Source organism: Pseudochaenichthys georgianus, chromosome 14, assembly GCF_902827115.2.
Source record: "Pseudochaenichthys georgianus chromosome 14, fPseGeo1.2, whole genome shotgun sequence".
NCBI classification, from domain to species: Eukaryota; Metazoa; Chordata; class Actinopteri; order Perciformes; family Channichthyidae; genus Pseudochaenichthys; species Pseudochaenichthys georgianus.
The window spans coordinates 18,503,303-18,519,180 of NC_047516.1; the positions used below are offsets into that span (position 1 = coordinate 18,503,303).

Here is a 15,878-nt window from a genome sequence, read left to right on the forward strand (position 1 = left end):
GGAAGCTACTACTTGCTCTTTTTTTCAGAAGTTTTCACACTTCCTGATATGATTAGATGTTGGTGTGGTAAAGGGTGTCCTCTCTGATGTGTGTACGGAAAGCAGAGTCACTATAGAGTCAACTACCAGGCAGCACAAAGCAGATAGATAACACCGCCGTTTATGATAATCATCTGGCCTTTTGGCCTTGATAATGCACATGACTTGCTGGTCAGGGTGGGCTCTTTGAATGCAGCAGAATTACTATCTGTGATGGTAACAATCTATAGCCCATAAGCCCTAGAGTGAAACCTAAGCTCATCAGCTGTTTCTGGTAACATTGCTATAAAAATCATGCCACATGGCTGCTGTGCTACTTCTCTGTCATTAATAGTGTCATTGTTAGTCCAAGAGCTGAAGGACGGTTTTTTGCAACAGGGGTTTTAACGTTGAGTAAAGGTTTTGAATTACTACCTCCTGTTACCTCTTTGAGTGTGTGTGTGTGTGTGTGTGTGTGTGTGTGTGTGTGTGTGTGTGTGTGTGTGTGTGTGTGTGTGTGTGTGTGTGTGTGTGTGTGTGTGTGTGTGTGTGTGTGTGTGTGTGTGTCCTGCCCACAGTATGCCCTGCCTTCCCCTAAATGCATGTTGGGATACATTCAAATAACCCTAAGAATTGAATAATATTCAGCTAATTAATCATCGTTGAAATACTAGCCAGGTGCCGCCTGCAGTGAAAGACCACAAAAGACATGTTATCTAAAAAAGCATTCATGTCAGTTTATCTATTCAAATACATTATAAAAGAAAATAGGCTCAAGTTTACATAGCAACTGCCACAAGGTATTTTTCTCTCGGTTTTATTCTGAATGCCATCGATGCCCACTACTTCAACATTGATGTACTAACCATTCAAACATGACACATGGAGTTCGTTTGTAGTGAAAACGTTTTGCATGTGTTCCGAGCCAGATGATTTCACCAGAACAAACTGAATCCATTTTAAACTTGTTGTGAAACCGGAAATTTGTTTTGCCAATTGTTTGTTGTTGAACAGGTTGAACGCTGTGCACTGTGTCACGTACAGTAACTGTTGTAAATCAACCATAACCCAAAACACTCATTTATTCCTAATAAGCGGTTAGTACAAATGAATTAAGATTTCCAGTATGATGGAGCTTTCAGGGTAATAAACAAGGTGGACAGTATCAGAGGAGAATTGTTTTTATCTTTTTTATAATACAAATGTACATTTAAACAGAAAATAAATAAGAAAACAAACGTTTGTTAAAACTATTTCTTTCAAAATACTAAATTCCAGTTATGTTTTGCTGCCAGGTTAAATAAACAACAATGAATAATTTAAATAAACAAATAACTAACCTGACACTAATACAAATATTATTGAGTAAATAAGTTTCCCCATTGCACACTGCATGCCGATGTACCATGAGAGCAACTTGTTGGCTGCTGTTGGTGCTGTTTACTGGCAAGAGGCTGATAAAGTCTTCAGGAAGCCAAGATTAAGGCAGAGAATACATGGCACTCATTCTGTGTAAAATAGGTTAAAACAGCTACGAAAGACCCTGTGACTTTTCTTATATTCTTAAACACTCTTAAGATCCTCCCCCCCCTTCATCTAGGCAGTGATCTCACCGTGACTTGTAGGAAACCATATGGGTAGCAGGGTGAGCTGAGGACACACATGCAGCTTGGCAAACATACAACTTGGCTATTAAAATCCAGGATACATTTTTCGCATCAGTTGAATGCCTGGGCCTGCGTGTGTGTTTAAAGAGAGGGAATACAAATTAAGTTTTAAACGCTTCTGTCATGGTTAAAAAAAAGAAGAAGGTGTAAATAGGATTAAAAAATACATTGTGAAAACATGTTGCATACATCTAAAAAATAAAAAAACACTTTTGTACGTGTTGTCTTGAAGTTTTCAATTATATGTGGTTTCATGCCTTTTAATGACATTTTTAAAACCAGCTGGGTAAATACAAAAGAGTCTGTTGCAATTTTAGCAAAGGGTATGGTAACACATGCTTGCACCCACAACTGGATTGTGTTTGTACTGTATGTACAACATTTTATTATATTTTTTTGAGTCCATTAAGTCTGGTGCTGCACCAAATGTATGCGTAAACATAAAAGTAAAACACAAAAGGCTTATCCTGGGGCAAGTATGTATTGAACTCCTCCGTGTGGGATGTTCATTTTGTATTAATATATACAATATGTTGAAAATATCAAACACTCAATCCTAAACTAAGTTGCATTTGCCATGAATCCTTAAGCAAAGGTTATTAAATGTGTTTGGCAAGTCTTTCTAAGGTTTTAAAGCCGAACAAAAGCTTCCTGACAACAGCATTGCACATTCGCACATACTAATTCAGTATCAATGTGTGCTTTCACCAAGCATTCCTGTGATACTTGCAGGGAGGGGAGATTTCAAACAAAAGTCCTTGAAAACGGAAAGACATGCCTTAAAGTTTTACGGTATTCTGCACACTGCATGCTCTGAAAGGGATTAGGTACCGAGTGTTGTTTTATAAAAGTAATTTTCCATGGCCAGTCTTTCAGAATCTTTCTGCCAATTTGTAAAAAAAACAGGGTGTCTGTAAATAAATCATGATCAATGCTTACAATTTAAGCAATTGTGTACAAAAGTGTCCTATAGCTGTCATTAAAGTATTTTTTTTATTTAATGTATGCATTAAATATAAATGACCTAGTTTATTCAAAAATCTTTTTATCTGAAAATTGATCATGAATAAACAAGATATATTTTCCGTCCCCTAAAACAAGGCACATGATTTTCCAGCCTTGCCTTATAGCTGGAAGGAATCACCATAACTCCTGGTAACAGCATTTCTGTGTTGCATAACGCAGCTGAAGGGGAAATTATCTCCTTAATTACAAAGGCAAAGGATTCTCAATAGGTTTTGCAATTGTGTTATTAGTATTTTCAGGAATAAGAAAATTATAATAATGTGAAGGGAAGCGTGTTATGTGTGAAAAAGGTGCTTTGTGGGTAGACGGATGTAAGCCAGTTAGCCAGGAGGCAGCTAGCCTGCCAAATCATTTCTAGTTCGCAAAATATCCACCAAGGTGGAGTTAATTATTTTCTATTTCACTGTTATCAAAAAGATTCAGGAACATGAATACACTATCATTATAATAAGATATAAGTTTTCCGGAGCTTCGTGTTTTTTAGGGTTGTCATGGTAACCAGGGACTCAAATGGAGTTGTAAAGCTCCAGTTGCTGTAAAACAGAAGTCTTTACAATCAACATGAGGTGAGAAACTGTATACGTTCTTCATAAATAAAAGGTGAATCTTTACCATTAAAGTCTGTAAAGGGCTACTCTGAAGGCAATTATAAGACTTCACATGAACACATTGCACCTGAAAACAGTCTCAGTTGGCAATCACATCAAAGATTAGTTTGGCTCCATGGGGGAACCAGAATTATACAGGAAGTAAAAAGGGAGGGAAAAGGATAAACACCGCCTGAGACAAAAAGGCCAAGCAGTTAACAAGCACTGTGACATTCTGGATGCAATCCACAAAGTGGCTCGTTATATCGATGGATCTCTACTGCATTCCCAAAATGGCTGCCAAATATGTTCAACTGGGCTAGACAAAGTGCCAGGATGGACTCAAGTGCATATTTCTTTTTTACTCTCTTGGTATACCGTGGTGAAATAACCTACTTAGAATTATGAATTGCAATATTATTTCTGTAAAGGCACAATAAGTTATATTATTACATATTTAGCCAGTTAATGCACTTTTTTTTCAAATGTACATTTAAATTACACTTAATTTGAATAATATATAAAAAAATGTAGATGCAACAAACAAAAGAAACATAGAATTAAAAATAATTATTTTATTGACCACTTTGAATAGCTCAGTCTTGTCCTTTCCACTACATACTGTGTAATGGACAACCAACGGCCCAACATCTTTTCAAGAGAGTTGCATCAAAAAGAACATAATGAACACATATTTGTACATTTCAATATGTAGGTTATGGGCTGCCAGGATTGCCAGGTAAAAGCCTGGTGAAGCAATAACCAGAAATGTGGCGGTGCAGAGAGCTTCAGAGAGATGTCTCATCTTGCCTATTTGGGCAACAGTTCCTTTGCTGAGCTTAAAAAAATATTTGGAATACTGACCCGCCATCTGTGTGCGTTTACAGTACAAGATAATTGTTATATATCTCTTCCAAATGAGAACTCGTTACATTAGTACAGAATAATGGTTTCTTTACAAATGTTCACTTGAGAAAACCCAAATGATCAGGTGGGAGAAATGTGTGAAAGATTGACTGAATCAGCTGGAAACACAGGGCAACATTGAATGCTGCAGACACATTTGGTGAGTGTGTTGGTCAATAAGAAATGGCTGAATGTGAAGGGAGGGTGACAAGCTACAGAGGACAAGTGAAGGAGGGTGAAGCCAAAAGAAAATTGGGATTGATTGCTGAGTGTGGATTAACTGAACACCCCCTCCCCTGCCTCCATCTGAGGAGGTCTACAGCGTATCTGCTGGGTCTCCTTCATATAATAATGAGTTTCCTTGGTCTGCAGACATGCTCTTAAATATTCATTAGTCATGGGTGGGTTTTAGCCGTGACACAGAAAGCTGGCAAATGGCGATGGCTCAAACACTGTGAATATTAATGTACATGTGGAATATATACATATAAATACTCATTAGTGACTTAACTGAGATGAAACTGAGCACCTGATACTCTGCACTACAAACACTCCCAACGCACATAATGGCTGTCTCTCCTTCAGCAGCTACTGCACACCTCTGTGCACGTAAAACGAGAGTTTTTTACATCAAGCCTTGGTGAGAGCTCACTTGCACATAGGACAAGTACCCTCCAATTTATCAAACCATAACATGTCCAAAAAAAAGAGGCATTAAGTGTATGTGATGATGAAGGATATTCCATCCAGTTTGTGACAATATCATTTCACCCACATGCACACTGTCAATCAATATGCTCCAGTTCATTGGACAGGTTTATAATCACACCCAGCTGAAAGCTTACATTAAAGTGACATGTTGGGTTTCTGCTACACCGGGCTGCACGCACAGCTCCTCTACAAATGTGTCCATTCAGAAAACAAACGATCCAGTGCAGACATCAATTACATAACCGAGCCTATAGGAGTGCAGCCCGTTTACGTTGTGGACACATATTGTGAATGAAGGCGGAGAGAGGAAGTGATCACAACAAAAGTGAGAAGGGATGAACGTACAATAATGTGGTTAAAAAACAGACACCTACACACACAGGTGCACATCCACACACTCTACTCCCGCGGGCAGCCTCCCCTGTGCTACGCTGACCGGCCTTCCTGTGTGTGTGTCTCACGTGCACACCTGCAGTGACCACACCAGCCTTTGACATGATCACTGTGTGGACGCAGAGCTGCGCACAACTCCTGCTGTACATCAACCTGAGCCTATATTCATCGTTTAGCGTACGGGTTGTATTGTACGAGCATCAGTGGTGCTTATAATAGACGCAGGAACACGCTGTATTACTCTCTTTATCTGACAAAGCCAAGCGCTTTGGGACAACATCTGTTTGCCACACACACGCACGCACATACACACGCTCTCTGCCCCCTTTTCAGTCACACACATGCACACACTACCGCAGACGCGCACGGATATGGAGCTCAAAAGAACAAGACTGACATGTTGCTCCGGATCAACTCCCCGTGGCCCGTTCAGCGAATTTTAGGCAGCCAGTGCTCCATTTTAAATTGTATTGTTCCACAAACGCTGAACCTATACACACATTTTAACTTTATCCAAAGCGTGCACTGCTTCTACACTGCCATAATAAGCAAGAGCAAAGGAATCACGAGTTGCCCATGCATATTTTGCAACAAAATGTCCCAAAAGGCATACGGAAAGCGTCTCTTGCAACTTTAATTACACCAGAGCATGGTCCCATATCTAGGCCACCCTTTACCAAAACATCGCAAACATTTTCTCAAACTGTAAGCCAATAATAAAAGCGGATTGGGACAATAAAAGAGATCGGTCGTTTTGGGGGAAACATGGCACCAAAAATCCAGACCACAGTCCCTCTGGAATTGGGATCTTTGTGATTTATCCAAGAAACTGAACCTGCAGTATTGTTTTACCTGCAGACACAATGTTAGCCAGCCTTCCCTCGGCCGGCCAAGCATATCTTAATGTAACTCCATCTCATGAATGCCACGCCGTATTGATATTAATTTATTAAAAAAAAAATGTAGGCTAGACATCTGTCTGAGTTTAAGAACCGCCGCTATAATAATGTATTCCACACATCGAAAGCATCTTTCCGACAAGTTTAACAAAGTGGAAATGTATTTAAGAAATAGATTTCTAGTGAGAGTGTGTTGTTCATCGCAATAAGGAAACGCGTTTCCTCTGATTCAAATAACTGACCTAAAAGCCAAATGCGCACGTCGGCTGCCACAGTTGTTCCGGGCTCTCAGAGAGTAAAATGTGAACGAGCAGCCTGCGAACATCGCTGGGGCTTCGCTGACTGATAGAAACAGACCTGGGAACACACTTTGCCCACAGTATTGTTCTCAAGTGTCCCCAGCTCGGCTCAGGGGCAAATCCGAAAGTAAAGGGCTAAAGGTAAAGGGGCATGTTGAGAATAATGACAGATGGGGAAACTTGCGTCATGCCAGGGCAGCGCGTTTTCCTACTCGAACATAAACGAACAACAAAACAGCCAAAACTGAGCCGCGAACATGAGAGACTCGTTGCACTTCATTTGCTACGCTGGCGTCACATTTATTGAATGTCTGAGATCCTCTAAAGAATGAAGTTTCCGATTATGTGGAGCTTAATATTTCGTTGAAGCTAGCCACAACTACATGGAAGTCAGTGGTATTTCATGCACATCACCCTAAAGTAATCGAGCATGTTTTAATCTCTCACACAGGACCTTTCTCTAATTTATCCACTGTAATAAAAGCGATATACATATTGTAGAAGACCCATCCCTTTTCCTACTTTTCCCAATTTCTTACCTGCACTTCGAAGCTCGTTTAAAAAGTGGCGACAGCGTTTCCACAGCTCCCCCTGTTTCCCCCGACGAAGCGCGTATAGTTTGTTTTTAATATGTTCCTTTACTTTGTTTCATTTCTCACTTCCATCTTCTTTTCATCTCATCAATAAACACACGCTGCAGCCTACCTTCATAGAGCAGCTCGGTTCAAGTGTGCCCTCCCATTTTTTAACTATACATCGAGCACTTTGAGGGGTGGCTGTGGAGGAGGAGGAGGAGGGGGGGGGCAGGCAGGCACGCCTTTTCACTTAAAGCTGCTATTGGAAGAACAGTGCACTGTCTTGGGTTGGATCAGAAATCCGTCAACATTAGTGTGCCCCAATCACAGGGATCACCGTGGGACGGTGGACCCGGCTACATTATGGCTCTCTGGAAAGTAGTGGGAGTTATAGTAATAGTAGTTGTAGTAATAGTAGTTTTCCTCCCCTATTTCGAGGTGAGGTTTGCTGCTGCCTGAGCTACAACGAGGCAGTTTCATAAATGAAAGTCATGATACATAATGAAACCTGTGATGGATGCGGTTTACAGGGCTGTTGCACCACAGACAGATTGTACCTATAAACCTCACCATTTTATGCTATATCTGTCTTTTAAGTTACTGTGCTGGCTCCAACGCTTGCTGCTCTCGGATATCATCGTTCACAATTGTGAATGAATTCAAATCTCTCCCCTGTGTGGTTCAGAGGACAGGGGAATTGTCAGTTATGTGTCCATCATGCTTCTGAACTTTGCATTGGTCGCTGCCTCTGCCAGTACAGTGAGCCAGCTGCGCCGCGGCTTCCTATTGGACAGTGGCGCCGTCAATCATTTCCGCCACCAACAAGCTAGATTGTCTGCTGTGTCTTCTACTTTCTACGCATTTCTATTTTCTCATTTATTTATTTTTTAACGTCCCGAGCTGACCTCGAGTTTGCAAGCAGGGAAAACAATTCGTGTCGGTTCAGCCGGCCAATCAGATTTAGTGGAGCGATTGCTTTTTTCTCTTGTTGTTGTTGTTGTTTTTGTCGTTATCCAGCGCCTTGAGATATATTCTGGTTGGCATAGAATAAAGCAGTAATGGGTCATGTGGGATCCCCCCGCACCACCGCCTTAATGCCCCCTCCCTGTCTAGACAGTGACAGGTGTGCGTGTGTGCGCACACGCTTGTCTGTAGTTCAGATCAGAATAATGAACCACGCTGAGGGTAATGTCTAATAGATACTTTCAATATATTATTCATGTGTGTGATTCTTGTATAGGCTACAGGGCGGAGGAGGTTCAGTGTGCGCAGCTGTACGTCTTGAAAATCAGGCTTTACTGACAAAGAGGTCAAATAAGGTTAGGCTCGAGCAGCCTACAGTTAAACCCTCCTGCTTCCTGTACGCTGCGCGGGAAGCCTGTGAAAAACTCGCTTTTAGGAGAAACTCCACTCTTGAACTTTGCTTTCACAGCCCCTCCAGCTGCACGGAGGAGACAGAGGTGTTGCTTCAGACAATCGCCATCTCTCAAGCTGGGTATGCTCCACACGGATATTGTTGTGTGAGCACCGTGGTGAGCACCCAGGGCACTCAGTTGACTGTGCGCGCCATCTGCAGGACTGCGATGTGGATTAATACCGCGGGTTCAGCGGAGGACACCCTTCCGTCACTGCTTTGACCTACATTAACCAGAAACAGCGTAAGAACACCACCGCAGGCCTTAATGCGCTGCTTTGAGAGCTGACAACGAGGCACGTTTTTGGAACATGCTTTTAATAATCATTAAAAGTCAGAATCATGTTTTTAGAGGACGATAAACGGACGGTCCCGGAACGGCAGACCGTGGTGCCCGCCCTCCCGGAACAGCATACACCTCTCCTTTAACAGAGAACATTGTGTTACAGTGGCCACTAATGCCTGCAGATTCACTGGACTGGCCTCCATGGTAGCGTGTCGTTCCCACCATGACGACCAATCTAATCCAAAATATGTTTAGGTTTTTTGTTTTTATAGGATTAATACAAAATAGACAGGATTACACTAGAAGAATATGGTAATTGTCACTGTTTTTATTTAAAACATGTAGGGCTAAACAAAAACGCCTCAAATAGTAATGTTATTTATATTATACACCCATGTTATCTATTTGTACCATATTAAAACAAATGAAATAATAATATGGAGACATTTAAAAATAGGCTACAAAAATAAAATATGCATAATATGATTTATATTAAATAATCATATATTTATCCTTTTAGCTTCTCAGGTAGTTCCCACATCTCAAAGCCTTTATGTACAAATACATAAGAAAATACTAAGACTGGTTTGCAAGGCCTTCCCTTAGGAAAGCCTGAGACAACATTTCTTATTTCAAGATAATAATAGATAAAAGATAATAAATATATATTCTGTTTTTATATATATAAATACATTAAAGACTAAATGTAGCAACACTGTTAATGCTGAGCCTATGAATCAGACCTGAAAATGACTTTAAACACCTTGCTCACCTATAAACCTAGATAGTTTGTATTTGAAATCCACATTTGTTCTGTATCAACAGATCAGTAGAAAAAACAAATAAAATGACGCTTTAGATGTTTTGAGATCTGCAATATCGTTTTTTTTTTGGAATATGATTGCAGCTTTTACTTTGTGTCTTAAAAATAAATATGGTATTTTTACAGTACTGACACATTCTCATTAATCTCCCCATTGATAGATACAAAATAAAAACTAGATGCGATGAAAAGATGCATTGTTAAGAGAGAAAATATATTTGCAACCCAAAGACAGAATTGTTTACATGATATCTAAATTCTTCCTGCCACAGCTAACATGTTCTTTGTGGTAAAGAGGAACAGACTCATTTCATTTTGGCAGGTCAAGTCATGTCTCGCTCAGATTTGAATGTAACCAACAGAGGGCAGCAACATGACTTCTCTTTGTTAACTTTAAAAAAAAAAAAATCCTTTCATTCATTAATTCTGCTTTTCTGCCCTCATCCTATTCGAATTTAGTGCATGCCTTAGATTTAAAAATGATCTGGGCTGTACCAGAGGTGTCTTATATTTCACTTATTTGTAGCTGGATGATGAAGACGGCGCTCACATTAGTTCCTTAGCAGAAATATATTAACACACAGACACACAAAAAAGGTTTTACCCTAATGGACGTTTGCAAGCCACCATTTATGGCTGAAAATTAGACAATTTATTACACTCAACTTAGAAATAAATCATTCTGTAATATCTAAAATATTATAAAACATGTCCCCTCATAGGGCTTGTCCTTGCTCTGTTTTAATATATTCCACAGAGTGAATGGCCCACAGGTTATTCATTTGACAGACAGTCTAGACAACTCATTACTGCTTGGATGGCAAGTGACGTGCAAACTGGATTAGGACGAGTGGAATTAGTTTTCATTGAATTTGCAGGGCAATTAAAAATGTGTTGTACCCTCCTAACCCGGCCTTGTTTTAAACTCACATAGTGCAAAGCTGTTATCGTGTGCGAAGGAACTGGCTTTTTCTCAGAATGTCTCAATGTATTCCTCCACATTGTTCTCAAGGTGCTGCACAGCCAACAGCTTGTATGCTTTTAAGACTTGAACTTGAAAAATACTTTTGGTCAAGGTTTTATTTTTTGGTTAAATTTTCGGTGTAAACACTCGGGGTGTGGATCTTTCTGTATCTCGTGATTGAAAATAATTCCTGATAAATTCTCAATTCGGCACATTGTGTAATTTCAGGATCTCTTCCATTCTGCTTTGTGTTATTTTAGGTAATAGGCATAATTATGGAATGAAGGCAAAGTAAATTGTGTATCAAATTATACCGTTTTTTTTTTTTAAATCATCAGTCAATCAGTTTTCAGTGACTTCAAGACATATAAATTAAATTATAAAATAAATAAAAATGCTGACCATCACATAAATAAAATGTATTGTTGGATGTATTTTTATTTAAAAAGAGTTTTTGCCAAAGATAAAAATATAGCGCTGCAGTATTTTGTGTATTTTTTCTTTAACTAATCTCTAAATATTGCCCAACACAAGACAAACTTGTGTGTAGGATACTGTCTGTGACCGTGTCCATTAGTAGAGGTATTTATAAAAAAAAAAGAAAAAGATTTTTGAAAGTTGTGGATTAATTCCACATTTTTTATAAATGTTTTCTCCTGCACAGAGGTGTTGCAATATCACAAACATGACCTTAAGTATGTGCAGTCCACTAGTTCAGTGAGGTGAATCAATCTGGTGTTAAGCTCTGAGATAAATGTGTGGCAGTGTGGTATAGAAACTAATCCGCTTTAGTGTCAAGCATACTTTACTGTAACAGGTCTCCATGCTTGTTAAACCAGTCAGCTAGATAATGCCAAACTCCACCACCATTTTCCCACAAAGAGCCCCAGCCCGTCGGTGGATTCCTGTCTACTCATAAATCAATCGTGCCACACCTTCATTGATACTCTGTTGATGATGACTCACTCATATTGTTAGTTACATGTTTAATATTACCGTCAGAATGATTTTTAAATCACACCTATGTAATAACCAATTATAAGTTCATTTTTAAGTACGTTGAAGTGGACTGGGAGCAGCCAACAGCTACAAACATCTTTCTACTTCCTCATACTCCACTTACAAAGAACCAACAGCAAACACAACATCTAGGTCTTGTTCCTTGTCAGGTTTTATGTTTGTGAAAGATAAAATGAATGGCCATTACAATTAAAATTGCTAACATTTTTGCAACATTTTGTAATGCACAGCCAGTTTGCCATGCAGAGAGCTCCTCGCCTCTCATCTTCAAAACTGGCTGCATGCAGAGAGTTGACAAGTACAGACAATAACACTGCTTTGTAAGTTGTTCGTCTCTTTCTCGGTTGTTTGGTCTTTGGTCTTAATTTGACAATTATTGGGCCAAAAATAACTTTATTTTTGTGTCTGTGCAGTATGTCAGTGACAACATTAGTATTACATGTTTCACTGAAACTCTCAAGAAATGATCACAGACGAGGCAGATGTGACAGAAAATAGGCCTCTTCATATTCTGACATGTGTTTTTGTTTCTTTTGGGTTGGGACTCCTCTGTTTCTACCAAGGTGGTAATAGACTCTGGAGAAACTGCAAAGCTCCACTTATTTTATCAAGGTTTTGTTACCTATGTGAAGAAAAATACCGTTGCCTTTTGCAATTTACAGAATTGCACCAACTGCTCCATGAATCATGAACCACCTGGGAGGTATACAAATAACAAAACAAACATGAATGTGTAAATTAGCTGCTTGTTGTCAGGTTTAATTTGTCACTAGTTTGATTTACTTTGACACCGGAATGCTGCTTATACTTTAACCTTCTTCAGAGCAAGAGCGCCAAAGTAAGTAAGGCGAGGAATAATTTGCATACTGGCAGCACACATGCACGCACATGCACGAAGCTGGCATGCTGTACAACACAATGCTGCGTGAGAAGATGTTTTGATAGAAATTAAGCTATAACTGAAAACACACAGGGCCTAACTGACCCAGATCATCATAGTTTTCCAAAACAATCATTCTTTGGAAACTTAAAGATAGGGTATTGTTAAACTCAACGCCAACATAACTAACATATTTTACATTCTGTGTCTGATTTACATTTATCTTTTGTTAAATGGATTGCAGTGACATCTTAAGACTCAACCTGCTATAGTCTCAAACAAGAAAAATGAGGAGCAGACTAACCAAACACTGTCTTGTTCTTGTCCCTTTTAGGAAGACAACTGAGGTAACATGAATGAGTTATCGCAATGCTGTCTTTTTGGGAACACGGACCATGTGGTATAAATGATTAATACGCTTCTTTGCTTGTCTTTCAGCTCACAAGGACACCTCTCTGTATCACCCATTGCATATGAGATACAAGAACACACAACAATTCCTCCTCAAATTCAGAGTTCTAAAAAATGACTTCTCTCCCCTGATTAGAATTAAACTTGAAAGTTTTAGTTAAATCTTTTTTTTTCATGTCGTCTATTATTGGAGGCACTTATCATTTAACTCGTATTTACCTAAAACATAATGACTTGATGTTTGGTGCTTTGAAAGAGGCTAATTATGTTTAATTTAACTACATTCAAAGATGTTAACCTGAAGTCAAGTAAGTTGTTGGCAACTCGTTTCTAGGACTTGATGAAGTTATAGTACATGCAGAGGATTTTTCGACAGGAGACAGCGGTTAAATAATAGTCTTCAGCCTCTCCTTCAAAATGTAAATGATTTCATAAAGTGGAACGCCATAAGTCCTCTTGACCGCCCCCTCCCCCCCCCCCCTCTTTCGAGCTTTCATGGATGACCTCATGATAAGTGACACGTTGCAGCAGGAAGCACATCAGCTGGACATGGCTGTTCTTCAAGTGTTCCAAGTGTTGGCAGGAATAAATGTCTGAGCAATTTTGCCTCTCCCTAGATGGCACTGACATTCATCCTTGAATGACACCTCTATTAGAAGCTTGGCCAAGACCTTGAATGACCGCACAGGTGAGGGTTGGCAGTCAGAGCCGTGGCAGGTGGCAGGTGGCACGAGAGGATGTCAAAAACCCAGGCTTTGAATTGCTCTGTCATTAATGGCTTTGAGAGTAGGGCTGCTTTCTATTTCTGCACATGGCCAGATCTCCAACAAAACCTGATCCCAATTGTCTTATATGGGTATAGTTGTGGATTCATGTCCACATTATCATCTTGAAACGACTCAATGGCTTAATTGAATTAGGACAATGGAGATGCTTTCTGGAAGAGGGAGTGTAACGTTTGGAAAGATACCAGCATATCTTTCACCACTGTGGTTTTAACTTCATATTCTTACATTAACATACCTCAGTGTCACGAGTGTGTTGGAGGTGTTCTCTACATTTGAGTGCTTTGTTGAGCCGCCCTATTCCACCTCTTGTACGAGTTGACGGCCTGAAGCTTGTCACTCATCTTCAGCTTTAAATGGCACCTTGCCTGTAGCCTGCGGCAGTGTCATGCTGGCGTCTGTGACACCACGGCAGGTGTTGAACATGCAGAGCTAACAGACGCTCAACAGTTAAACACAACAAAACTGAGTGCCTTAAAACAGGCCGTCTCTGCAGTGCACATGTTCCCTTTCATTGTTCTTTCTTTCTCACTGAGTATCTTTCAGTAGATTTGTTATAAGTTCCAGACACTGTAGCCACAAGCCTTTCTTTTATAGGCCCCGTCCTGATCACTGCTGGCAGCGCCCATCTGACACGCATCAAGACACGATATACACAGCAGAACACATCCAAAACATGGCTGGTTTTTAGTTTGACTTGTTTATAGATCCACAATGTCCCTTTTGTGCAAATAGGCAATTTTCACAGCACTCATTTTTGACCCGTCATGGTAGGGAAAGCACAGGCGCCACTTGTGTTAGCAATGGATCTTTTCTATTCAAGTGTCCCTGTAAAACCTGACAGCATGCATATTACCAGGATCCTGAAGCAGGGATGTGGAACTCAGCCATCACTCGTTTAATTATTTACACTTGTGCGTTTCCTGTTGTGACACATCGAAATATATTTTCCGTGATACTCACATTGAGAGCAAAGTGATGCCACCATCAAACGTACAGTAAATGTTCCTCCTGAAATGTAGCGTTGTGTTGCCAACATGTGTTTAGATTTGGAATAAAAGACAATACGAAAATAAGTCATACATTTTGCTTTGTGCACATTTCTTGCAGGACAGTATTTAACCTGGAGATGGCGCTCAACACAATAAAATAAGTCACCATTTTCTTTTTTTATATCAACCATAGCACCATGATACTAGGTAACATCTTAAAGTGTCTTTTTATCACTGTCAATTTGAGTATCAAGTTTAAGAAGATAAACAATGAATACCATTTTGATAAACTAGTATCATTATATCACGTTGTGGATAAAACCTTAATGAGATTCTACTTGAACTAAGTACAAAGCAGAAAGATTTCAAAACTAAATCATTATCTTTATTTGATACAGAAGAAAAAGATTGAACAGTAGGCCTAAATATAAATCATTTGGATTTTAAATCTATTTGAACATTGAAAGACTTAGATGGTTAACATTCCTAAATTATTCCTTAAAAAAAATTAAAGATCTGGTTGAACTAATCATGGTCTTATTGAGCTTTTGATTACACTGAAATTTAAAGAAATTAAAACGAAATATAGCCTACATGAATGCAATTAAGTGAAACAATAAGATTAGTATTCATTTTTTACAATATAGCTTTTCCTTTTTTAAGATATAAACTAAAAGCAATTAGGATTAACAGCTCTTTGACAAAATGGTGAGAGTAACATTTTCTCTTTGGCTGAGGAGAGGAGAAGGCAAACTGCCACATGGTGTGTGGTTGGCTAGGTGAGGATTGTTAGCACACTGCTGGCAGCCTTGGAGGAGGAGGCGCTGCCTTACAGTCAACACTCAGGGTGTACAAGGCACATGTCCTAAGAAAACATAATCTGAATTGCTTACAGTATGTGTAGAAGTATAACCCAATATCTGACACATTTTCGAAATTTTTCAGAAACGGTCTGTCCGTCTGTATTTTAGCATTAAACATGAGGTATTTTCAAGATGGAAATGTTTCATTGGAACTAACATTATGGGAAATATATGGAAATAAACTATGAATTTGCCTAATAAATCCTGTCATCTAGACATCTGTAGAATGCATACAATGTGAAATGTGAGGAGTTAGATTGTTAGAAGTTAACTAATGGGGGAAAGTGGGCTGGAGTTTAGAGTGAACAACTAACTTTAAATGGAAATAGTTTAAATTAAAGTCTGTGTTTAGCATGCTC

General features: G+C 39.4%; 1 protein-coding gene across 2 annotated transcripts in view; it reads right to left on the reverse strand.

Moving 5' to 3' along the window:
* Positions 1 to 15,878, reverse strand: part of zbtb20 (zinc finger and BTB domain containing 20) — a 112,002-nt gene that overhangs the window by 13,073 nt on the left and 83,051 nt on the right. Inside the window, exon 1 of one of the 2 annotated variants that reach the window (XM_034098540.2) lies at positions 7,046 to 7,270. The exons of the other annotated variant lie outside the window; for it this stretch is intronic. The gene's annotated coding sequence lies outside the window, so the exon portion shown is untranslated. Of the gene's footprint in view, positions 1 to 7,045; positions 7,271 to 15,878 lie in introns of those variants that run through there. 2 annotated transcript variants of the gene reach the window in all.